Source organism: Muntiacus reevesi, chromosome 6, assembly GCF_963930625.1.
Source record: "Muntiacus reevesi chromosome 6, mMunRee1.1, whole genome shotgun sequence".
Classification (NCBI taxonomy): Eukaryota; Metazoa; Chordata; class Mammalia; order Artiodactyla; family Cervidae; genus Muntiacus; species Muntiacus reevesi.
In genome coordinates, this window is record NC_089254.1 from 76,951,243 (window position 1) to 76,962,753 (window position 11,511).

The following is an 11,511-nucleotide window of genomic DNA, read 5'->3' on the forward strand; positions in this document are numbered from 1 at the left end:
ACCACTAGCGCCACGTGGGAAGCCCCGCCAGAAACCAAATGTCAGCATGAAAAATCCGAGGCGCAAATGGTCCAGTGAGGTCTGAGTGGGCTTGGTAGGGAATGTGGGGGAGGCAGCAATGAGAGGCTCTTGCTGCCTTCATCATTCTTATTGAGGATCTGCTGTATACCATGTGGTCCACCAGGCCCCTTATCTACAATTCTTCAGTCTTCCCATCTGCGTGTGGGGTGATACTATCTTTTTTTCACAGTAGCTTGATGCTAAGAGAGGTTAGGTAATTACCCAAAATCACATGGCCAAAGAGTCATAGGATCAGGATAGAAAATCAGGTGCCTGTGGGCTGCCAGGCCCAGCACTTCCCCCTAAAAGACCTGCCCTTCAGCTCCTGAGTCACTGCTGGGAAATCTACAATGACACTGTTTTAGGGACGGAAGAGAAGGGAAGATGAGGTGAGGCTTCATCCTGGGGGGCTAGGGAGGAGAGAAACAGGGATGCGTGGGCAAACTCCAGAAGAGTGTGCCCGTAATCACGGCTTCCAACGCTTCCTCTTCCCTCATCACCTGTTGTGGCCTTGGGCAGAAACCACCATGCTCAGACAGTACAAAATCCATTTTCCAGGGCAACAAGAAGGGCAGGCAGTTCATCCCAACTCCTTATGAGGTGGGTACTTTTATTATCTCCATTTTCACATCTGTGTGAACTGAGGCAAAGAAAGAATCGGGAAATCCTGACTGTGCCTTCCTGGTCCTTAATGGGGTGTCTTGCTCTGGCTTACAGCTTTCAGAACTCTCAGCTGAGGAGAAGGAACCACAAAGAAATACTCTTGAGTATTTTGAGTATTTTGTAGCACCCAGCTCTCCCAGGGTGCTACATAAGTGGTCTCATACTGGATACAAAGGAGCAAACTTAATTCATTACATACACAAGCCTCCCAGTAGGAAGACTTGTTTCTCTCAGGAAAAGGGTGGGTTACCTTTTGTTACATACAGAGAAATGGAAAGAATAATACAATGTACACTATAGCATGGGGTTTCCCAGGGGGCCCAGTGGTAAAGAATCTGCCTGCCAATGCAGGAGACTCAGGAGACTTTGGGTTTGATTCCTTGGTTAGGAAGATCCCCTGGAGGAGGGCATGGCAACCCACTACAGTGTTCTTGCCTGGAGAACCCCACAGACAGAAGGAGCCTGGAAGGTTGCAGTCCACGACTGAGCACTCAGCTACTATAACAAACTCCTGTACAAACCACTCAAACTTAACAGTTAGCAACTGTCAATTTCATTTCCTCTGTTCCTTGAGACATCCTAAAATTTCACCTATAAATTCTTCAGTATACATCTCTCACTGGAAAGGCCTTTAAAATCACTCAGCCATGATTGCAACCAGCAAAAGTCATACTAAATGGAAAGAGTAGCACAATGTATACCCTAGCATGAGTGACACAGTGATAAAGAATCCACCTGGCAATGCAGGAGATGCAAGAGACCCGAGTGCGATCTCTGGGTCAAGGAGATCCCCTGGAGGAGGAAATGGCAACCCACTCCTGTATTCTTGCTTGGAAAATTCCATGGACAGAGGGATCTGGTGGCCTACCATCCATTGGGTCTCACAGAGCGAGTAAGTACCACACACACACAGAAATACACTAATATTAATAAGAATTTCAGTAAATTAATAATATGCAATACCCAAATCTTATGCAAATTTCCTTGATTATTTAAAAAATGGCTTTTTATAGGTTTTTTATATGGCTTGCTAATCCACAAATGCAGGCAAAGGATCTAATTATGATAAACAAAATGTCTGTCTTCCCCTTTCTCCCTCCCTCCCTCCCTTCCTTTTTTCCTTCCTTCCTTCTTAATGAGTATCTATTGACTGCCTACTATGCTAGGCCTTACTCCAGGTCCTGGTGAAAAGGCTTTTAAAAGCCACAGTTTCTGTCCTTGCATTGATAGATCACCTTCCCTGACTCATCCCAAACCTGGTCTTCAATTTTTTTTTTTTTCCTAAGAATTTTCTTTAGGAGTTAATTGAGCCTAAATCAGAAACTCCAGCTAGTTGTTAGATCTCAGGGTTTTAGACAACTTCTAACACAATGTTTCTCAAACTGGTTTCGCCAATTATATACTTGGCTTGCAAATACGGTAAATATATTCACTATTAAGACTATAGCTATATAGGGACTTCCCTTGAGGTCCAGTGACTGAGGCTCTGTGCTCCCAATGCAGGGGGTCAGGGTTCAAGCCCTGGCCAAGGAACTAGATCCCACATGCCACAACTGAAAGATCCTGCATGTCACAACTAAGACCTGGATGTTTAAGGCAGTCTGGCAATTTCCGGACAAATACTCATACTCTCCAGCTTACTTTCCTCTGAAAGTTTCCATCCTGTTGTCAACACTGTTGTTGTTGTAGCTGTTTTGGCTTTTTCGTATTTTATTTTATTTATTTGTCCACACTGTGGCCTGTGGGACCTCAGTTCACCAACCAGGGACTGAACCTGGGTCATAGCAGTGAAAGCCCAGAATCCTAACCTCTAGGCCACCATGGAACGCCCAACAATCTTGCTATTGATGTCTTTCTTATACTGAGCTGAAATTCCATTTCCCTCAAGTTTTACTAAGTCCAGTGATACAGAAAACACATTTAGATCAGAACTTGTAAAATTATTATTAAACAATAATCTTTATATAATAACCTCATAAGGTACCATGTCTCCTAAAGGCTGGTAGTTCTTGGAGAAAATTTTTTGACTGAGAAAAATCTCAGACTCAATATACTATGTTATTACATTAGGATTGATTCTTAGAGACTTTCTTCAATTATAGTAATTCATAGACTAGGGTCTGGCTAGACTTCTAGAAAGTATCCATGGACTATCTTTTGGAAATTTGGGGGGGAAATGTGCAAAATATATGTACAAAGATTGTGTTTGAGTAATAGAATTTGTTAAGGAAGGTTTCTTTTATATTTTTCTCATGATGCAGCCTTTGGTTTTATTTTCAAGTTATTGAAATTTTCCAATATTGCTTCCTTCCCTCTCTCCCTTCTTCTTTCTCACCTGCTTTCCTGGTGCGGTAGCATTTCCCGTCTTTCTACTGTGGGACAGGGGAGAGGTTGAGGGGGAGAGCTGGCTTCTGTCACAGCAATCGAGGAATAAATAGCCGAAGGGTAGCAACAATGGGGTTGGGCAGAAGAGAGGAATGCGACTGGGAAGGAAAATGCCAGGACCAGATCGCCAAGTAGATATAAGGGCAAGGGAGATGGAGGAGGGAAAATCACTGTGGGGTGTGGGCTTCCCTGGTGACACAAACGGTAAAGAATCTGTCTGCAATGCAGGAGACCCAGGTTTGATTACTGGATACGGAAGATCCCCTGGAGAAGGAAATGGCAATGCACCCCAGTATTCTTGCCTGGAGAATTCCATGGACAGAGAATTCTAGGGGGCTATATACAGTCCATGGGGTCACAACAAAGACACGATTGAGCGGCTAACACACACTTTAGAGGGAATAGTGAGGGACTGGCAGAAATGCTAAGATCTAAAGGAGTGAAGTTTCAGGCAAATAAGATAATGTATTTGGATGTGTCGTTTTGAAGAACTGGAGGAAAATGTTGACTGAGCTTTTGTACTATATTTCTGGAACTTACCTCACGGTTAGGACAGAGGGAAAAACTTCAAGCTAAAGTTACAGTCCTTAAAGACAAATTTAGGACATCATGAGAAGCTTTGAAGAGTATGTCAGGGGCAGGTAATCTTTCTTAGAATTTCTAGAATAAAGATAGGGCCCATGTCTAGTAATCCCTATTTAATAATACTTTTTTTTTTCCGCTTTTATTGCAGTGTAGTTGACTTATAATGATGTGTTAGTTTCAGTTGTACCAAAAAGTGATTCATTTATACATATACATGTATCTATTTTTTTCTGACTCTTTTCCCTTTTAGGTTACTACAAATTATTGGATGTCATTCCCTGTGCTGTATAGTAGGTCCTTATTGGTTATTTATTTTATATATGGTAGTGTATTGATTTTCTGCTATATTTTCTTTTCATTTTATTCTTTGGCCACACCATATGGTATGTAGGATCTTAGTTCCTGAACCAGGGATTGAACCCAGGTTCCCTGGTAGTAGAAGCTCAGTGTCTTCACCACTGGACCGCCAGAGAAGTCCCTCCACTATATTTTCTTTTTTTCTCTTTTAAGTCACTATTATTTACTTATTTATTTTCTGTCACATATAACCAAACCTAACCCTAAATAATTCAGATCTAATGGAGAACTAAAGTCCTAGATTTTGTGAGATTTGTAAATCCTTACAAGGCTGACATAGTCATTTTGTATCTTTGTGTACAGAGAAAGCCATGTAACAGGGTATTATATTTAATATGCATATTTTCTACATAGATTTAGGTTAGAGTTTTACAATAAATTTTATCTTTCCTCAGGATTTATACATTTTTGCTTCCTAAGTAATTTTTTTCTCTTTGCTCTAGCTGTTTTCTGGCTAAACTATGTAAGTTGTTCAGTCTATCCTGTGGCAAATTCTTTGTCCTTGTAACTTTTTATTTTTTAATAGTAAAACGTATATAACATGAAGTATATCACCTTAACCATTTTTAGATGTATGGTTCAGCGTCAAGTTTGCTGATTCTGTCCTGCTACCATTAATGCCATCCGTGCTTAGAACTCTTTATCGTGCAAAACTGAAACCTGTATCTATTAAACAATAACTCCTCATTCTTCTCTCCCCACTGGTCTCTGGAAACCACCACTTCACTTTCTGTATTCCACTTTCTGTGAATTTCACTACACTAGAAATCTTATGTAAATGGAACCACAAAGTATTTGTCCTTTTGTGATTGACTTATTTCACTTAGCATAATGTTCTCAAAGTTCATCAATGTTGTAGCATGTGTCAGAATTTCCTTCCCTTTTAAGAGTGAATTCATTGTATGTATATACCACATTTTCTTTATCCATTCATCCATCAATGGATATATGGGTCACTTCCACCTTTTTACTATTGCAAACAATGCTTCTATGAATATAAATATCTCTTTGAGATCCTGGGTTTAATTATTTTGGGTATATATTGGACTGTATGGTAATTTTATGCTTAAGCTTAATTTTTCGAGGAATTGCCATACTATTTTCCACAGTGGCTGCATCATTTTACATTTTCACCAACTGTGCAGAAGAATTCCAGTTTCTTCACACGTTCACTAACACTTATTATCTTCTGTTTCTTTTTTAATAATAGCCATTCTAATAGATGTGAGGTGATATTGAAGTTTTTTGTGCATTTCACTATTTATTAGCAATGTTCAGCATATTTTCATATACCTGTTGGCCACTTGTATGTCTTCTTTGGATAAATATCTATTCAAGTCCTTTATTCACTTTTAAATCAGTTTGGTTTTGGTGTTGTCGTTGAATTGTCCCTGTAATTGTTTTTTTTTTTTTACTGCACCACACAGCATGTAGGCCCCTAGTTCCCTGACCAGGGATCAAACATGCATCCCCTGCATTGGAAGAGTGCAGTCTTAACCAATGGACTGCCAGGGAAGTTCCCATCCATGTAATTCTTTATAGTTGTATTTCTCTAGTAACTTTTGTCCATGTCCTCCACTTTCTTTTTCTTTTTTTCAGCAAAGCATGTAGCTTATTAGAACTCTGGTGTGTCATCTTAGTGTTCATTTAGGAATGAAAATGAACAACTGGGGGGAAAAGAATGAAAAAAAAGGAAAAGAAACATAGTAATTTCTGGAACCTGGTGAATTATACATTTCACAAGAAGTCTTGTGAAGAGGAATCATTTGACTCATGCAAGCTGAAATGTACAGAGGCAGAGCAGATCAGCTAGTTTAAATCTTAACATAGGGCTCAGTAAAGTCTCCTGGACCCACCTCACACTGCTGCTTCTGGGTATATTCCGTTCTGAGACAGCCTTTCCCAGCGTGGTTTTAAGGCAGCTGCCAACAGTAATTTTCTTCTTTTTCCTCCTCTCTTGCCATTTCCTCCTCCCTCTCCTGCATTTTCTCAAGTAAACTTTATTTTGACATAATTACAGATTTACAGAAGTTTCGAGAATAGCAAGACTGACTTCTGTGTCCTCTCTGTAAAGGAAAACTCACTTCCTTTGTATGTCCTTCACTCCCCTACTCATGCACTCCACTTCACTTCTCACACCAAGTGTGTGATGGTTTTTTCCCAGACATTAAGCAATTCTGCAACACAAGCTGGGTGTCCTACAATTTAACTCGATTCTGACACTAACTACTTGAAGATAGTGTCAGATCCCACAACTAAAGGGCTCAGTCCTATGAGATTACATCTGCCTTTTCAGATGCCACCAGAAATTCCAGGTGCTTATGAACAACTGGCTATGAAATGGAGATTCTCATAACCCTCTTTTCAAGTTCAGTTACCTTGCTAGAATGCCTCGCAGAGCTCAGAACTATTTATTTCCACATGAACAGCCAGATGAAGAGGTACATAGGGCAAGGTCTGGAAGGGTCCTGAGGAGAACATTTTCTGTTCCCATGGAACTGGGGTGCACCACCTCCTCGTGTGTGGAAGCTTTCACCAAGTAGGAAGCTGATCAAATCTTGTTGAGTTTTTGTAGAGCTTAATTGCCAGCCTCCTCACCTTCCCAGAGGTCGGTAGGTGTGGCTGAAATTTCCAGCCTTCTCATCCCTTTGCCTTTTTGGTGACCAGCTACATCCAGGGGTTATTTTGGGGCTTGACCTCAGTCAACTCATTAGAATGTACTCAGGTGTGCACAAGAGGGGCTCCTTATGAATGGCAAGACATTTCTATCACTCAGGAAATGCCAAGGGTTAAAAGTGGTGCAGTGGTTAAGGATCCACCTGACAATGCAGGACAGGCAAGGATCATGGGTTCCATCCTTGGGTCAGGAACCACTGAAGGAGGAAATGACAACCCATTCCAGTGTTCTTGCCTGGGAAATCCCATGGACAGAGGAGACTGGTGGGCTACAGTCCATGGGGTTACAAGGAGTCACACACAAGTGAACATGCATGCACATACACACACATATTACACCAAACCCTCCTAAAAGAGCTCAGAGTCAGAAACTATGAAAGGACTAAATATATTTCTTGCTGTACCACACCCCTTAAACAGGTTCCCCAGTTAACTGCTTATTCCATTTGCTTTTTCATTCTTTTCCTGTCCCCTACTTTATACATTTACCATCTGCATGTGTATAATGTCATTTTTTTTTCAACCACAGGCAATGAATCGTAGATGTAATAACTTTTTATCTTTAAACACATCAATGTGTATTATCTAAAAACAAGAATACCAACCACAATATAGTTATCAAAAAACAATGATTAAAAACAAGATATTAGTGCTCGCTTCGGCAGCACATATACTAAAATTGGAACGATACAGAGAAGATTAGCATGGCCCCTGCGCAAGGATGACACGCAAATTCGTGAAGCGTTCCATATTTTTAGTCCCTTCAGTTGTGTCCAACTCTTTGCTACCTATGGACTGTAGCCCGCCAGGTGCCTCTGTCCACAGGGATTCTCCAGCCAAATATCCTGGAGTGGGTTTCCATTTCCTCTTCCAGGGGATCTTCCCTGCCCTGGGGTTGAACCCGTGTCTCTTCAGTCTCCCACATTGGCAGGTGGATTCTTTACCACTAGTGCCACCTACTATGAGTCAGGATCTTGCTCAAAGTGGTGAATGGGTAGATATGCTTCTACCCTGATGGAGCTCACAGTCCATCAGGGAAAACAGGGCATTTAAGTAGGTAATGATATTAACCTGTGATGCTCTATCACACATTTTACACACATAGATGTTCATCTTTTAAACTCAGTTTAGACATCACCTCCTCTGGGAATCTGGCAGCCTCTCCAGATTCCCCTGGCTGGGTTAAGCACTCTCCTAGGTGCTCACTTGGTATCTTATAAATATCTCTCCCAGACACTTCACATACTGCCCATCATTGTGAACATGCCTATCTTTCCCACAGTACATGGGGCACGTCTTAGGAGCAGGCATTGTCTCACTTATTTCATAATCTCTAGCTCAGTTTCAGTACATAGTAGATTTCGATGAATGCCTAGTTAAAGACTGAGTGTATAAACATTTCCATCAGATCCTCCCAAGGAGAGTCCCGATAAATAACCTTCTGAACAATCTGAGAAATAGGTCGAATAAAAACATAAGCCAAATACAACCTTTAGTAATGCTAGGAGCTCTGCTGGAGGATGTAATTTAGTTTGAGGGCCAAATGAGTCTGTCAGGGAACCATAGCATTAGGCAGATGCCTACTCAGGTGAGGGGCTGTCAGGGGCGGGTAGGGAGGTAGGAAGGGGGAATCACAGCAGAGAGGTTGCTCCCGTGGGCAGGCTTGCTCCAAGAGGAAAAGGGCATAGCTGCACGGAGCAGGCCCCGTTATTCTCGCAGACTTACCATGAGATCACCCACCTTCCCAGAGCCAGAGAAGGTGAAAAGAGGAAGAGAGGCCCAGAGAAAAGAAGCTACGCTAGTTTGGCTCTTTCACAGGAAGGAAACACCAGATGTCAGCTAGGAATATTCCTCATGATCAACTATACCATATTGGTGAAATAAAATTCATATTTTATGGCAAGGCAAGAAAAACTTGAACATAAAAACCCGTATAGTGTATAGGTGTGCATCTGTGTTAACCAGACCTCCTTAGGAGATAACCTTCCCTCTTAACTTGGTAAGGGGTCATGATGACCCACAATCACTTCCTACATGCTGATCTGGACTGTATAAACTGGCAATATGTCATCTGATGTATAATCCTTTGTCTCAAAAACTTACATAACTGTGCTTTGACCTCTAATGGGCAGAACAGTGCTCAAAGCTTTCTGAAAGACTGTCTCCTACATTATAATCCTCAAAAATAAAATTCTCCCTTTCTTTCTTAAAAAAAAAAAAAAAAAAAAAAAAACCAAGATATTAAATTTGATATGAAAACTCAAGTTTTCTTGATTTCACTATATATTTCACTAAAAAGGCTATAGATTTCACTAAAGTTCCCAATAACACCTTTTATAGGGGAAAAAAATCACGGGTTATGAATTGCTTCTATTGTTAGTCTCTTTAGACATTGCTGAATTCTCCGTAAGGTTGTAACATTTTTCATTCTCTGCCAGGAATGTATTATAGCAGTAACTCTATTCTTACTCATACCCAAAGAGAAAAAATAGGTCCGAGTAACCCACCAATAGGCTCAATTTCTTGGTATTGATTCTTTTATGCCCTGATTGGTCTTATTTGATTCATGTGTTCTTCTTTGAATAAATTACTGTTGTCAGGGGACATAGGTGTGCTGATCAGCTTAGCGTGGGTCACATACTTCTTTCCAGGAGCCGTGGTGGATTCAGGTTCACCTGAAGCATGTGGGCTCAAAGTGTGGGAAAGGGGCGGTTCCCCAAAGCAAAATTCAGGTTACCAGCACCACAGAATAGAACTGTGTCAAAGCAACAGCAACTACAACAAATATCCAATACATTCTCCCCTTAAACTGGACCAAAACAACAAATGTTTACTTAACCTGGCAAAAGAAGAATGAATATATCAAAACTCAAGCTTAGGTAGTTGTTTTTTAGTCCCTAAGTCGTGTCTGGCTCTTTGCAGCCCCATGAACTGCAGCCTGCCAGGCTCCTTTGTCCATGGGATTTCCCAGCAAGAATACTAGAGTGGGTTGCCATTTCCTTCTCTAGGGGATCTTCCCGACCCAGGGATCGAACCCACATCTCCCGTGTCTCCAGCATTGGCAGGCAGATTCTTTACAGCTGAACTGCTAGGAAAGCCCAGAGCTAGGTAGACTCCAACCTAATTTTTCATTTTTACATATTAAAAATTTTATTTTATTTATTTATTTAGGCCACGCCATGGAGCATACAGGGTCTTAGATCTCCGACCAGGGATCCAACCCATGCCTTCTGCATTGGGAGTGCCGATTCCTAACTACTGGACCATCAGAGAAATCCCTCATGCAGTAAATATTTTCATCTCTCTTCTTTTATTCCTGTTGTTCAGTCACAAAGTTGTGTCCAACTCTTTGCGATTCATAGCACAGAGAGATTTTGACCTGCCTGCCGCCTCTGTTTTGTTTTATTTTGTCAATTTAATGGATTCTCACAACAGCTCTGGGCAGCACCAGGAAAGGTACATGCCCTGCCTGACTGCTTGCTTCACATACACCATATTCACCTGACTGACCTTCCTACACACTTGCCCCAGGCTCTCACTAGTAATTTTTTTATCAAAAGGTTGGTGGTTTCCCAGGTAACCAGTGAGCCCACAGACAGTCCCCTCTACCCCAGGAGCAAGGCCTGCTGCTGGGTCCTGTCCGCTGTTAGCTGCACATGGTGAAGACTCGCCACAGATCCAGGACCCTGCTTCAGATAGGCAAGCTCTCTCCTCCATTAAACCACTGACATCTTTGTCACTGAGTTGAGGCTCTTTCTCTCTCTTTAAAAACTATTTTGGCCATGCTGTGTGGCATGTGGGATCTTTAGTTCCCCGACCAGGAGTTGAACCTAAACCCCATCACTGGAAGCTCAGGGTCCCAACCACTGGACCACCAGGCAATTTCCCTCTTTCTTCTGTCTTAAAACTGGGCAAGAGCAGTCCTTGCACCCCTGTCCGCAGGGTGCAGCCCAACACATATTCTTTCTACTTTTGAAAAGTACGTCCTAAGAAAATAAACGTATGTGCTTGAAATCACTTTACTAAGTCTTACGCAAGTAAATAAACTTAAGCCAGGTTTTTTTTTTCTTTGCTGTTGTTGCAAGCCACAACTCTTCTAAGACTGTGACCTTTTTGAAATAACTTAGATGCTATTTTCATCCCTGTTTCTCACAAAAAGAAAATCTTAAGAATTTTCATCATTAGAATGTTTATTTTTTTTCTTCCTTTTCAAATGACAGAGAGTTTTCACCTTTCATAGAAACTGGAGGGCTCACTGTTTAGCATGGTGATTTGTTGCTGTTCCATATTTCTTCTCAAGCTCATTTTTCTTCTGATTGTAAAGCTTCTAAATGGTTGGTTGCTGTCACAACAGGTCTTCAGACAGTCTTGTCCTGCTCTCAGCCCTGTCTCCTGGGCAGTTTCTTTAAGGTCAGAAACATTAACCCTCCCAGACATGTCACACAAGGACAAGATGAATTCTTGTTTTAGATCCAAAGAGTATTTGGCAAAGTGTTTTCTGAACCTAAATGCTTAGTGTACTTTGAAGTACACACATCTTATTCTCCTAGTCACTAAACTTCAAAAAACATCCTACCATTCCTTGATGTAGGAATGAACTCCTTTTTATTTTCTATAATTAACTTCTAACTTTCTGCCTAACAGAGACCAGAAATACCTTAAAAAAAAAAAAAAAAAAGAGTCACATTTAAATGCCTCTCTCCATTCTTAGCCAACAACTAGACTAATAATAACCAGAGGAAATTCAGTGGTGGCCTGCCTGCCTCTTCTTATATTTAAAGAGGG

General features: G+C 41.2%; 1 non-coding gene across 1 annotated transcript; it reads left to right on the plus strand.

Moving 5' to 3' along the window:
* Positions 1 to 7,375: 7,375 nt before the first annotated feature.
* On the plus strand, positions 7,376 to 7,482 carry LOC136171341 (U6 spliceosomal RNA). The gene has a single exon (XR_010663865.1). It is a non-coding gene; the product is annotated as a U6 spliceosomal RNA (small nuclear RNA).
* Positions 7,483 to 11,511: the final 4,029 nt, after the last annotated feature.